The sequence below is a fragment of the Phasianus colchicus genome, chromosome 1 (genome assembly GCF_987193195.1).
Source record: "Phasianus colchicus chromosome 1, bPhaCol1.hap1.1, whole genome shotgun sequence".
NCBI lineage: Eukaryota > Metazoa > Chordata > Aves > Galliformes > Phasianidae > Phasianus > Phasianus colchicus.
The window spans coordinates 170,619,923-170,633,294 of record NC_143436.1 but is presented as its reverse complement, the minus strand read 5'-3'; the positions used below and the strand labels follow the sequence as shown (position 1 = coordinate 170,633,294).

Genomic DNA, 13,372 nt, shown 5'->3' with positions numbered 1-13,372 from the left:
GACATGGGAGAAAACAGGTAGGGAAAGTGTGCAGTGAGCCTGTGGTAGAGAGCTATAGCCATGTTTGGGGTACTGACTTCCAGCTGACCCCAATGCATTTATCCAGCTGTGACCTCTCCAGCTCCTACAGGAATCCTGTCCTGACCCCTGCCCCTAAATCTTTACTCCTATACACTGATCTTCAGCCCTATCCATACACCCCATTGCTGCTTCTGTACCCATATGCCTTGCTTATAGGCATATTTATCCCTCTCTCCAATCGCCCCCAGGTGACACTGGTAAATAACATTTTCTCATGCTAAAGTGGTAGAAAAACACTCTCTTGTATGTTTCTTTCTGATACAAGGCAAAGATTTCCTCCTGACCTCATACCCAGCTTGGCCCTGTGCATGTGAACAAGACCAACCATATGCACTACACATATTAGAACACTGAAAGGTAACTGCAGAATCATATCAGTTAGCAAAAGACATTTAGTAATAGTAATATAATATTAATAACAATAATATAAAAGCATTCACAAAACTCACTTCCTATATATGTATCAAAAAAAAAAAACAGGAATAGGAAAGATGCAACAAAAAAGGGTTACACAGAGCATGCTAGCCTGACAAACTACTTTAATTCTCTTAGAACACTATTACTGTAACTTTTGTTTCCAGTAGTATTTTGTTTACATTTCATATAATACATATGCTACAATCTAATTTTAGATTAGACAGTAGACTTCTTCAGGATAAACACATTTATACCATTTGAATAAGATTTATAATTTGGCATATAATTTGGCATTTCTCCACTTCAACACCACCGTGATTACAATATGTTGGAAAAGATATAATCTCTGCAAGTTGTTTATTGATGTGCTTGTACGGTATTCATGACAACAGAAAGTAACCTACATTGGGGCAACTGAAAGCATAAATACATTACGATTCTGGAAAACTGTCAATGTGGATAATATTAATAATAACAATAGGAGGCTTGATAGGAGGAAAAGGAAGGTTTTTACAATTAACATCCAGGCAGCTTATATAATTAAAGAGTGTGGTCAAACAGAAGTGGATTTTTTTAGAGTAATAAACTGATCCTGTAATAAGACATGCTGATACTCATAAGAAAAGCTTGCATCTGCTAATGTTGATAGAAAATCAGATAAGCATTCAAAGATGTATATATTTTTTCATTTGATTAAGATGAGAAGTCTAATCTTTGTGCGATGGGGACCCAATCCTCACTTCTTAGGCCACTAAATCCACTATTCATGAGCACAGATGGAAAGGAAGAGGAGCAAAGACTATTAGTGATACTTAGGACAAGGCAACAATTAAAAAAGCAGCAGCTCTGTTACTAGTTCCTGGGAAGGACATGGTGGGGACAGAAGGGTTACTGCTACCAGCTTGATCTTCCTGGCTCCCTCTTGGGAACCTCTTGCTGCTGCTTCTCCTGCAGAGGCATGTGGCCTATCTGATGTTGAAAAAGCAGGCAGTGCTCTCTACCTTTTCATACACACTAGAAGAGCAGAGCCCAAATTTCTGGAGCAAGTGATTGCTGTCAGCCCTTAACATTTTTCACAAAACAGCACACACCCACCTGATACAACTTTTAATTGAAGGTGCTATTTAAAACACCATTAGATATGGCTTAGCCCAATTGCTGTTCAAATTACCATAGCCTTGTAGCCCATCAGGGGTTAGTGGACCACAGCTTGGAAACCATTCCTGCCATTTCAGAAATATGATGATGTTCCCTACTCCCTCCCTCCCTCCAGACCTTCTGGATGCTGTGTTAAACATTTTTGCTCTTCTATCTGATTTCCCCTAAGATTGATTTTAGGACCTGCTATTTGCTTCTGGCTTTCTGAAATAGCAGCAAACTGACATTCTCCTTTGCCCATACATTTGTAAATAGAAGCAAGGCCAATATGACCATAACATTACTACTGCTAGACAAAGGAATAGACAGAAGCATAGTTTAAATATCTATAGATATATATATGTATATCTTCAGGTTTAGGAAGAAGGGACCAATTTACATTTGATTTATATTTAAAAAATTATCATCAGACAACAAGGCCTACAAACTTTTATTTACAGAAAAACTATAATTCTACACAGGTTGGATTTTGGCCACGGCTGATCCAGGACAAACAGACGTGCAGTTTTGTGCCACAAAGCTATGGCAGATGAAACTGGTATCTTCTGCTATCTTAAAGGTCACCTACGATACAGAAAACTCTGTCATCAACCAAGAGCTCCTTGTTATTCTATTCTAAGAAATAGAGAGTTAGAGTCTCCTATTAAATACTTCCACATATTCATGGTTTTAGAGATCTTTCTTACATTATTACTCCTCAGCCAACATTTTTCCAAAATGAAGAATCCTGATTCAGTTACTGTCCCTGCACAATAACTATGCCACATCTTCATCATCTATGTCTATATTGTACGCAATTCTCATCAGTGCTCAAAACTGACTAGTATGCCAGCATGACTCCTTTGTTTCAAGTACCATTTTGCATCAACTCCATCCAGAATGATTTCAGGAAATCAGCAGGAACTGCTAAAAATCCATGCAAACGTTAGGAAAAGGCTTGAGAACCCAAGCTTTTCACAGCAGCCAGACAGCACCCATCAGCTTAACAATTAAACTTCACCTCTGTGACAGGCAGGAATTCCAAGATCAAAGTCTGTATTTCAAGCTTGCCTAAGGCTCTGAAACCCTAAGAAATAGGGAAGTAGAACTTCCAAGCTGCACTCCCTGTTAGAACAGCTGCAAGTCCCTGCCTCCTGAACGGCAGGGCTGGCTGCAGCCTGCAGAGCTGGCAGGTGATGGGGTGATGACCCTCTCTGCTGACAGGTCTGGTTAAACAGAGGGTCAGCCATACCTGGCCTCTGGGACGGCCGTGGCTCCTGCAGCACCACAGCCCGTGCTGTGAGATCCTTCTGCAACTCTTCAGGGTGAACGTCAGCTCTGACTCCAAATGCACAGTAGCCTTTTATCATTTCTAAGCATTATCACTGCACTTTTTCATACCATTTAGGAACAGGTAAACCAGAAAAGGTGCCAGTACAAATTGCTGGGAAGTGGTGTCATTAAAGCCACCCATTAGTTGCTATAGTCTTCTTTACCTTGTAACATTTATTAATCCACAAGGAATCTTACATATCTCAACACTTCACTGTGTTAACATCCTTTGGTGACAGACCTTTTTAAAAATTTTTTGGGTGACCCACTCCCATGTATCTGTTTACTGCTTCAAGTAATAAGCAAAGCCATAAGACAAAACTACCTTGTACAAAAAGTCAAGGTGATGGTTGTCTATCCATGTTCCTAGTAATTATATTCTTTATCACATTCGCTGGCATTTTGCCTGCCATGGAAGTCAAACTTATTAGTACATTAGTCCATGATCATCCCCAGAGACCTTTTTAAAATGGTGTCACATTTGCTGCTTTCCATTCCTCTGTCATCAACACCAATTTAAATGATAGATTATACAACACAGTTCACAGATAACCAGTTTCATTTCTGAATTTCTCTAGAACTACTGAAGGAATAATGTGCTATCTGGCAATCTGCTAACGCCTATTTAATCAAGTAGTTCAAAAATCTTTAATTGATATTTAAAAATTGAAATACTTCTTATAAAGAACAACTTTCATATGGGACTGTTCCTAATCTCCCTGGAATAAACTGCCAGTGCAGGGGTTTGTCCACATGTTCCTTTCTGCAATGGCTTTGCTTTTAAATGTTCTATCTCTTGAACTCAGTGCCCTGCTAGCAGAACTAACTGAAAAATTAAAGCTTATAGATTTTACTTTTTGCTTTTATGATTTTAGCCTGTTCCTCCTCAAAATCTTTTTGCCCCTCCTTACAATAGGTCTACATTTAACTTCCCAGAACTGTGCTGTTCTCTTCTTTGCTTGTTTGGATTTCACTCTTTGAAAAACATCTACTTATTCCTAGTAGCTTCCCTTATTGCTCAGTTGTCATGAATTCTTATTCACTTGGATCAGAATTAGAAAACAAACACTCTGTGTCTCTCATGGCCTCTTATAATTTCTATTTGAACGATTTCTTCATTGGTATGCAATTCCTTTTTACAGTTAAACAATGCTGGATTGTTTATTTATTTTCATCATTTTCTCTCATACAAATGTGACAAACTTCAGTTTGGTATGATGTGCCACTACCAATTGTCTTTCCCATAGTTACTTTGTCAACCAAGTCCTGTGCACTAATCTAATCGAAATCAAGAGCTGTCCTCTTTCTACTGGATTCTCTAGGTAGTAAAAAATTAGTTCTTGATGGTAGTTAAAAACACAACTTATGCACGATGGCCTAATGTTAAGCTTATCCAGACCACAGTTTGAAAACTGAAAACTCTTGTTACTCTCAAGCTTCTCAGTTGTATAGCCACTCTAGCCTCCTGCAGCACTTCACAGTCACTGTGTCCACTCTGTCAGCTCGTTCAGAGCTCTTGCCAGGCTTCTCCTATTCAGATACGGAACAGTTTGTCATTATATTTTATGGTTTAGCCTGATAAATTTAACTTATTTGACTAGTTAGCATATAGAGACCAACAGACCAATCCATCATCTCTCTATCAGCAAGGCACTAACATTTCATCATCTCTGTTATCATCTGTATGCTGATATTTTGGTGTCAGTTTGAAAGAAGGAAAAGGGACACATGCAGGCCCACTTCCAGAAACAGAGTGACATACCTGAGGAATTCCTGTTGCAATTCACACTTACCACTCTTCTGAAGAGTCATTACCTTCAAGGTACCAGAGAAACAGAGCAACATGAGGCAACAATGTACCTAGATACTGAATCAAAACTAGTGTGGGTTCCTTCTCAACAGAGAATCAAGTGGCATTTGACAAGAACTGACCAACAGAATGGCCTGTGGTTATTGAAGATTTCTGTACCAAGAGATGCTGTGTCAGGAAGGGAATGCACTAAGGAGCAGAAGGACACTATGGAAGTATTTGAATTCCTTTAATCTCTTGTATACACTGGAGAATTTTGTAATACTCACATTAACTTCTTCTGAGGAGGGAGAGTCTGCTGTTACTGCTGTGGAGAAGATAAAGAGGGATGTTTTCTGGACACAATGCCACTAGCTATTGACTTGGGTTTGACAGCTGAGAAGACCTCTGGGGTGCTACATTTTCTGTGTTGGCAAACTCACTTCTCTCCCTTTGTGAGGCCTCTCTTTGGAGCACCTTATTTCTGCATTAAGTATGATGTGACTCAAGGCTCAGCAGAATCCAATGGCTACGCTGCAGTATCCAATGAGTATTCATTATTATTTATTTGCTTTACCACAAATCCTAGAAGGCTACACGCTGGACCACTTCTCGTTATGCTGGATAAGCATACAACAAAAAGTCTACATGCTTGAATTCTATGTAAAGAGACAACAGAGATTACTGCAGAGTACAAAGTATTACTGTGACAAGCATTGGTATTAGTATACTTGTACAACATACTTATTTTCTAGTTGGATTGTCATAAGCTTCATAGTACATAAAACTTTTAAGATATTAAAGGAAGACAGCAAACAGTTCTGCTCATGAAGGAATCAACCAGTACATGAGAGGCAGCTGAGGAGAAAGTATCCAGTGTGAAAATTTAACAACTGAATGATGGAAGCTGGCATCATATGTTGATCAAAATCAGAGTCAACCTCTTGATATTGAAGGAAAAGTATCAGGTAGAAGTAGTCTTGATGGGCCTTGAAAACAAAGACAGATAGCTTATCTTTACTGCTTTAAATTGAAGGAGAAAGTTTAAAAAGCAAAGGAGTAAATCTGGAAACTGATATTTACAGTAGCACTTGGAACACATAATGACAAGACTACATTTGTCAAGGCAAAAGAAGATTTTCTAATAACGACATGATCCACTGAAAACCTGGATGAAAAATACAAGCAACCCACAGAGAAGAAAGAGCATCCCTGAAGGGTTGGAAAAAGATTTTGAAAACTAAGATTTAGCCTCGATTTGATGACTTAAAGCAAACAACAGCACGATGGTGTCATTCACCGAGGATGCAGAGAGGTTTTGTGAGGACCCCAACCTAAATGCGAAAAAATTACTAACAAAAGTTGTATCTGGAAATAAAGAACTGATGACAACACTGAAGAAAATTTTCATGCATTAGATCTGCTTAGGAGTAGAAAAGAAGATGGGAGGAGGTATATGAAGTGAAACATGAAACATTGTTCTTCCTGTACTATGAAATGAGAAGATTCTTTCATGCCACATTTATTACTAGGTTATTACAGCTACCTGAGCTACCATGTTTTGACTTTCAAGGGTTGAAGAAGAATAATGTTCATGACATTGTAATTTGATGGGTGCCTCATTCAGCAAACAAAAACATGCTACATCCAGCTCAAAGACAGGACAGCGGTGATACAAGCCAAGCACAAACAGCAGTGGAGAAAAAGATCTTACAGCTTAAAGTTAAAACAACTAACTAACACACTAAGCATTCAGGCACATTCCTTTCCTCTTCCTTCGTACTGTACAGAACCAAGGCTATCATTTCAGCTTGCCACTGAAGGAAAATTACTCTCCTTTGCTCTAGTTTGGTATTTCCAGCCCTTGAAGTATTCCCAAACCTACACAAAGTGTGCCCATGTAGCAAATGCCCACACCCTAAATTCCACCAACATCAACAGGATCTCTTCATGTCTGCTTTCTTGCCATTTCCTCGTTTTAGTTATTTACAACAGCACAGAATGGGTTGAACCAAGAAACAAGCAGATCAGGTGCTCAACCACAGAGGTTAGCAGCCATGAGTACTGAGACCTACAGCAGGAGACAATTCAGAATTCCTTTTCTTCCAAACAGTATTCTGTAGCAGCATTACCTCAGGCAGAACAGAGCCAAGCCCCTACATTCTTTCTCTCAAAGCAAGGGAACTTGCTTTCTTGAGAAGGAGATGCAGTCAGAGCGGCAGATGTATGAGCTGCCCTCTGTGGAGATGACTGAAAAACCAGGGGACTCCTCATACCTCACTAATATATCACCTTGCTTCTTTTTCTCTTCTGAAACTAGATCTTTTCTGAGGCACTTTTTTTTTTTTAATCTGGTATGGAGAGGGAACTTTTTGAAAGGGTAAATAACAGCAGGACAAGGGGAAATGGTTTTCAGTTGAGGAAGGGAAGATTTAGGTCAGATGTCAGGGAGAAGTTCTTTACAGAGAGAGTGGTGAGGAACAGGCTGCCCAGAGAGGTTGTGGATGCACCATCCCTGGAGGTGTTCAAGGCCAGGTTGGATGGGGCTCTGGGCAGCCTGGTCTAGTATTAAATGGGGAGGTTGGTGGCCCTGCATATGGCAAGGGGGTTGGAGATTCATGATCCTTGAGGTCCCTTCCAACCTGGGCCATTCTGTGATTCTGCGAACATAGGAGGTTGGGTTTGGTTATTGTGCAATCACCTCATGTCTCTCTCCTTTTCTTTCCTTTGCACAACTTAGGGGAAGTAAGAATAAATATGGTACATAGAACTAAAAGATGAGAATAGTTAACTATTAGAACTATGCATTTTAAACAAACAAACAAACAAAAAAAAAACATTCAAGATTTTAGATGCAAAGTGAAATATTCAGTGTTCTCATTATTCCAAAGAAACATTCAATGTTCTCAAATAATCGTTTCATCTCATATTGAAAAATAACTCCATTTCGTGTTCAGAAATTATATAAGAAGCACATAATGTCCTGTAACAAAAATGATCTCATTGCATTTTGAGCTCTCTTCGAGATGTTAAAACTTAAAATGGTTAAGTTATGAGTTTGAACAAGAAACTCTGTCTTCTGCTTAGCACTAGCCACATTTTAACACGTGTAGACCACTGACCTCTGTTCTTAGTTGCAGCTGTCATCTCTAATACTCTTTTTATACAGGTAATTCAGTCACTAACTCTCCAAAGCCCACACAACCTCTCCAAAAAATTGCAGAGAACTGTAGAGAAAGACATTTGCTGGAAGTTTTGAATTAAATAGGTAAATCAACCAGATACTTGATGAAATGAAAAGTGCCAGTAGCTACACATTTCAGTTCTCCTTCTGCCACATATTCTTCTGTTCAGTTCCTTGTTTCTTTTTGAGTTTTGTTTGTTCATTTCTTTGTTAATTGGACTCCCAAGTCTGTTTTTGATCTGTTTATGATTTCTTCTTTCGTCTTGTTCTTTCTTCAAATTAATTTCATGTTACTTTTGTGCCAAGCAAAAAAATAATTCTACAATCCCTTAATCTTTACTACCCAATCACTATCTGCATCTTTGTTCTACATTGAGGAATCTCTAATGGGCCATGCCTACAAATCCTCTACAGCTTTACACTTCATTAATAATTATTCACAAATTCAATACCGATTCTAGTTCTTCCATTTTCCAGATATAAGATTGCCTTCAGAACATTTTTGTACTTGAACACCAGAAAAGAAATACACCATCATAAAAAAGGACACGGAGTTTATAAAACCATTAGCGTTGCACAGGTAAAACACCTACACATAATTTTTGCTCACTGGATATAAAAATAGGAATCATAGCAAGGCCTGTACCCATAGATACAAGAAAAAAAAACTTCCTCTTCAATACAAGTATATTTATAGTTATTTTGGGTGAATCCACTGACATAGGGTATGGATAATTATCACCGATTAAGCACGGGGTACATAGTTAAAATTAAATATATAGTTCTTGCCTAAGAAGACTATAATTAATCAGCATGTGTGATCAAATTGCCACTCATAACGTCAGATCAGTTTAGTTTAATTTAAGCAAGTTACTTTGACATGAGCATAAGTATGTATTTATTAACATTTCAACGTTCAACTCAGCAAGACAATTATGTTAGTAAATCTGCTTGCAGTAGCTACACAAATACTGGTGGTATAAACAGTTTTTATAGATCTATAAATTTGGAAAATTTTATGGGTGAAGATAGAGAGCAGGTCAGAAACACATTATTCTGAAAGCAAAGGAAATAAAGAAATTAAAACCCCCTACCTAACAGCAGTGCTGAAGGACTCCAGGTTCACGTGGTGAATTACCCAAGAATAATGATATCCCTAATGGATATATATTGTCTGTATGCTCTAAAAAGAACCAGAGTCGCACATAAATCACACCTCTTGATTAACCCTTTTATCATTATTAGTTTGTCAACATCAGCAAAGACTAACTATTGAAAAATTCAATCATTTCAGTGTACTTACAGCTGAATTTTCTCATCATGTGACCAACTATCCACAAAGCCTCAGTGCCATTAAGAAGTTTTGAGGAATATATTATTTGGTACTGCCAAAAAAACATAATTAAAAGAATGCATGTAAATTATATTTATTTTCTAATTCAAAACTTTTTTTTTTTTTTTAATGATTATTTCACGTCTAAAGTACAGTTGGGGGAAAAGCAGAACTTACATTATCCCAAAAGGCAGGTTCCAGCACAACCCATGATACACTGACAGAATTCACAGTAAGAAGGCACAGTAGGGTCACACAAACAGAACCCCGCACTACTGCAGAATCTCCTTAATTTCAATAGGGCCCTACCCACATATAATCAGTTACAGAGTCCGCCTATGTGGGAGTAACAACAGTGAGCACAGGACCCGTTCCTCCACACACCTGCAAAAATATTGGGATAAAAAAAAAAGAAATTAAAATTAGTAACATGCAGCAAAACCTTCTGATAGCCCGTTTTATTACAGCGTTTAGCACATAATAAAGGAGTTCCATACATCTTTAAGTTGCATGTTATTTATAGGAATTTTTAGTTCCTTTTTTTTTTACAGAATGTTGACTTAAAATTGCTTACAGGCCTTACATGTAGCAGCAGCACATTATGGGAACTTTTACTGATATGCATTTGAAGGTGAAATTTAGATGTATTTTTAATTATTACTTTATAAAAAGTCATTGTCATAGTTGCTTCTTAGCGTTTAAGTCTGCTTAAAATCAGCATACAGTCTGGGGAGACAGCATAGGTTAGTGAATTTCTGAATTTCTGAGGTCTTCATGATCATGATCCCCCAGCACAGGAGGGATGTGGAGCTCTTGGATCAGGTCCAGAGGAGGGCCACTAAGATAATCAGAGGGCTGGAGCACCTCTCCTATGAAGAAAGGTTGGGGGAACTGGGCTTGTTTAGCTTGGAAAAGAGAAGGCTCCAGGGAGATCTCATTGTGGCCTTCCAGTACTTGAAGGGAGCATATAAACAGGAGGGGGAACGGCTGTTTGCAAGGGTGGATAGTGATAGGACAAGGGGGAATGGTTTTAAACTGAGACAGGGGAGGTTTAGGTTAGATATCAGGAGGAAGTTTTTCACTCAGTGGGTGGTGACGCACTGGAACAGGTTGCCCAAGGAGGTTATGGATGCCCCATCCCTGGAGGCATTCAAGGCCAGGCTGGATGTGGCTCTGGGCAGCCTGGTCTGGTGGTTGGTGACCCTGCACATAGCATAGAAACTAGATGATCACTGTGGTCCTTTTCAACCCAGGCCATTCTATGATTCTATGATTCTATGATTCTATGATTCTATGAAAGCATCTGGCCACATATAGCAGCATCGAAGACTAAAGCACTTGAAAACACATGATAAACAGCAGTCGATTTTAGATTAAAAGTGATCTTTTTTAAACAAAAAATCCTTACAAAAATCAACTGCAATCATTTCATAAATTTAAGCTCCTATGGAAAACTATTTGAAATGCAGGAGGTACAAATGTAATGTTAAACAAATACATACCACCTCTTTGCCATTCACACAAAACTTAACATTTATGATTTGACCTCACTGTTCTTATTAAAAATACATCTACGTTGATCTTTAAGAGGCATTTTATTTTCAGTTACAGTGCTTTTCTATATCATAAAACATTTACGAACACATTAACTATGGTTTCCATGAAATAATATTTAACTGGTGACACTGTGCAAAAGCACTGATGATAAAGGATATAAGAACCAGATCCTAGGAACATGCAGAAGACACTTCTTCATTCCTTTAATTTAGATGCGGTTAAAGAAACAACAATATTTAAAACAAACAAAAGCTAAGAACACATTAAAGGATCTGACAATCTACCAGAAGAATGAGGAGTTCCATAAAGATGGAATGCAGTCTTTTTTTCTTCTCTACTTTTGGTTTTCTTTCTGAGCAACTGGTTGTTCTCCTACTGGCTGTGATTTTGTCAAACAGCTGTTGTAAACAAACAGAAAATGGAGAAGAGTATCACAGTTTTTTGTTCCTTGCCAGGCTTAAAGCTTTCAACTGGGCAGGAGGACAAGCAAAAATTTGAAATCCACATTTCAGACGTTACAACGAATTTCAAGGCAGTTGTCTTAGAAGTTATGGAATTTGAAGTGTTTCTTCTCCTTTTATTCCTTTTAAAACTTTTGGTTTATATGCATGACTTATAATGAAAAATTCAATTCTTTCTAAAGATCAGTGCTCCAGCTCTAAGTTCTGTTCAAAAAGTGTCTTAAGATATAGAATCATAGAATCACAGAATGGTTTGGGTTGGAAGGGACCTTTAACATCATCTAGTTCCAACCCCCTGCTACAGGCAGGGACACCTCCCTCTAGACCGGGTTGCTCAAAGCCCCATCCAGCCTGGCCTTGAATGCTTCTCCCATCTCATGTTACACAGAAAAAAATTAAAAATACCAGGCATCAGCCACGTTAGCCTGCTTGAGCCTGCAAGTGTGAACCAACACCTGAGCCTACCTGAGTGAACTGGTACATCTGGCAAGTGTAATGTACCATTTCTTACTGACTGAGAACGAGCAGACTATACTGTTTGGGACAGTCAGTTCTCTAGGAGCCCATGACCATGAAGCTTGGGAAACATGGCATTATCCAAGATGCAGTGCAATGTGGTAATTTATGCAGTCAGATCCTAATACTGCTTCTGCCCCTCTGCCTAGCTCCACATCTTTCTCCAATAAGGAAATTAACTGGAATACAATGCACTGCTCCAAGAGTACAGATTGTAGGAGAGGTCAGGGACACATAGCTGCAGTCCAAATGACAGTTTCTGAGAAGAGCTGAAAACACTGTTACAAATTTGACAGCCTATGGAATATCTCAGAGCTGACACTCAAACCATCAAAGGAATGAAATACTGAAAATGCCTCAACAATTCCCTTCTCTGATAAGGACAGGAAAAATGTGCACCTAGGTATAGACCACCATAAAGTTGAAGGATACACGATTGGTTTGGGAGACTGGAAGACTCTTGCAAAAGGAAGGGTTTCTTTCATGACCAGCAAAATAACAAAGTCTACTTACTTACTAATGTGCTTGACATGCCCCAAAATACTTGTGCAGCAATCCCAAGCTGACATTACCCTGGCTGGATTCCCACTCCCTTCTAAATAATTTCCCTAAATTCCTTCACAAAACACCAACTTCTTACTACTGGGAGCAACGCACATTGTGACTGTCAGACCAACCAAGGATGCTAATTTGCAAGGCAGCAGGTTGAATGGAATAGAAAATTTCCATGCTGAAGCTTTTTCTGTCCCGGAGGCACACATTTGAGTCATTTTTCTAATCTCATCTGCTAAGTTTCATTGAAACTGTAGAAACTTGACCTAGTGACCTCTATCTCTGTATCAAATACAGCTCAAATGAAGCAGTGGATTGAAAAGTTACTAGGAGAAAACTCATTCCTATATCTTGTTTTATTCAGAAAGTGGGAATGAAAACACAGTTGTATAATCATTGTGAAAATAACTATGAATTTTATGTCATTTACTGTTTTCATTCAGGAGTCACACCACAAACTCAGCTATAACACAACACAGATTTTTACAGGGTAGGAGTATAAAAGAATCCACAGAATAGAGACTGCTTCCATAAAACTGCCTTTGTTTTGTCCCTGTGCAAAGCACCCTAAATATATGTCAATTCATAAAGGTGAAAATTTAACAGAAATAGAATTTTATACATGTTTTGAACCTACCAAGAATGCAGCGGACTGCTCTTCGTGTAGATCCATGCTTCTCTTCCAATTCTGTGTTGTATCTCCCAAGGCTTAAGAAAAGTTCAGTGATACACAGCTTAGTAACAGAACACTGACATTAACTTTAAAGAATCAATCTATTCAGCGGGTTTTTCTGCTTTGTTTTCAAAGAATAAGCATAATGGTTATTAAAGAATCACCTTAAAATCCTACTACTGCTACCTGGCTTCAGATCCTAATTATCCCAATTTAGAGAATAATTTTTAGTAACGAGCAAGTCTCAGTTCCCTTTTTGAAAAATGCCACCCACTGTGCTCTTCATAGCCTTTCTATTGCTCTAGAGACAAAGAATAGTCAGCATAGCAAAGTTAATAGA

At 38.4% G+C, this 13,372-nt stretch overlaps 1 protein-coding gene and 1 long non-coding RNA gene across 11 annotated transcripts in view; one reads left to right on the top strand and one right to left on the bottom strand.

Annotated features, from left to right (window-relative positions):
• Nucleotides 1–13,372, top strand: part of LOC116244116 (uncharacterized) — an 84,793-nt gene that overhangs the window by 27,780 nt on the left and 43,641 nt on the right. The gene's annotated exons all lie outside the window — the stretch shown is intronic.
• The window catches only part of LOC116244209 (uncharacterized), an 83,267-nt gene that overhangs the window by 63,717 nt on the left and 6,178 nt on the right, over nt 1–13,372 (bottom strand). For 5 of the 10 annotated variants that reach the window (XR_016462138.1, XR_016462140.1, XR_016462141.1 and 2 more), the window contains exons 3-5: nt 12,997–13,067; nt 9,451–9,657; nt 9,244–9,325 (exon numbers count right to left, since the gene is read on the bottom strand). The gene's annotated coding sequence lies outside the window, so the exon portion shown is untranslated. The other 5 variants (XR_016462152.1, XR_016462142.1, XR_016462147.1 and 2 more) reach the window with 5 other exon arrangements.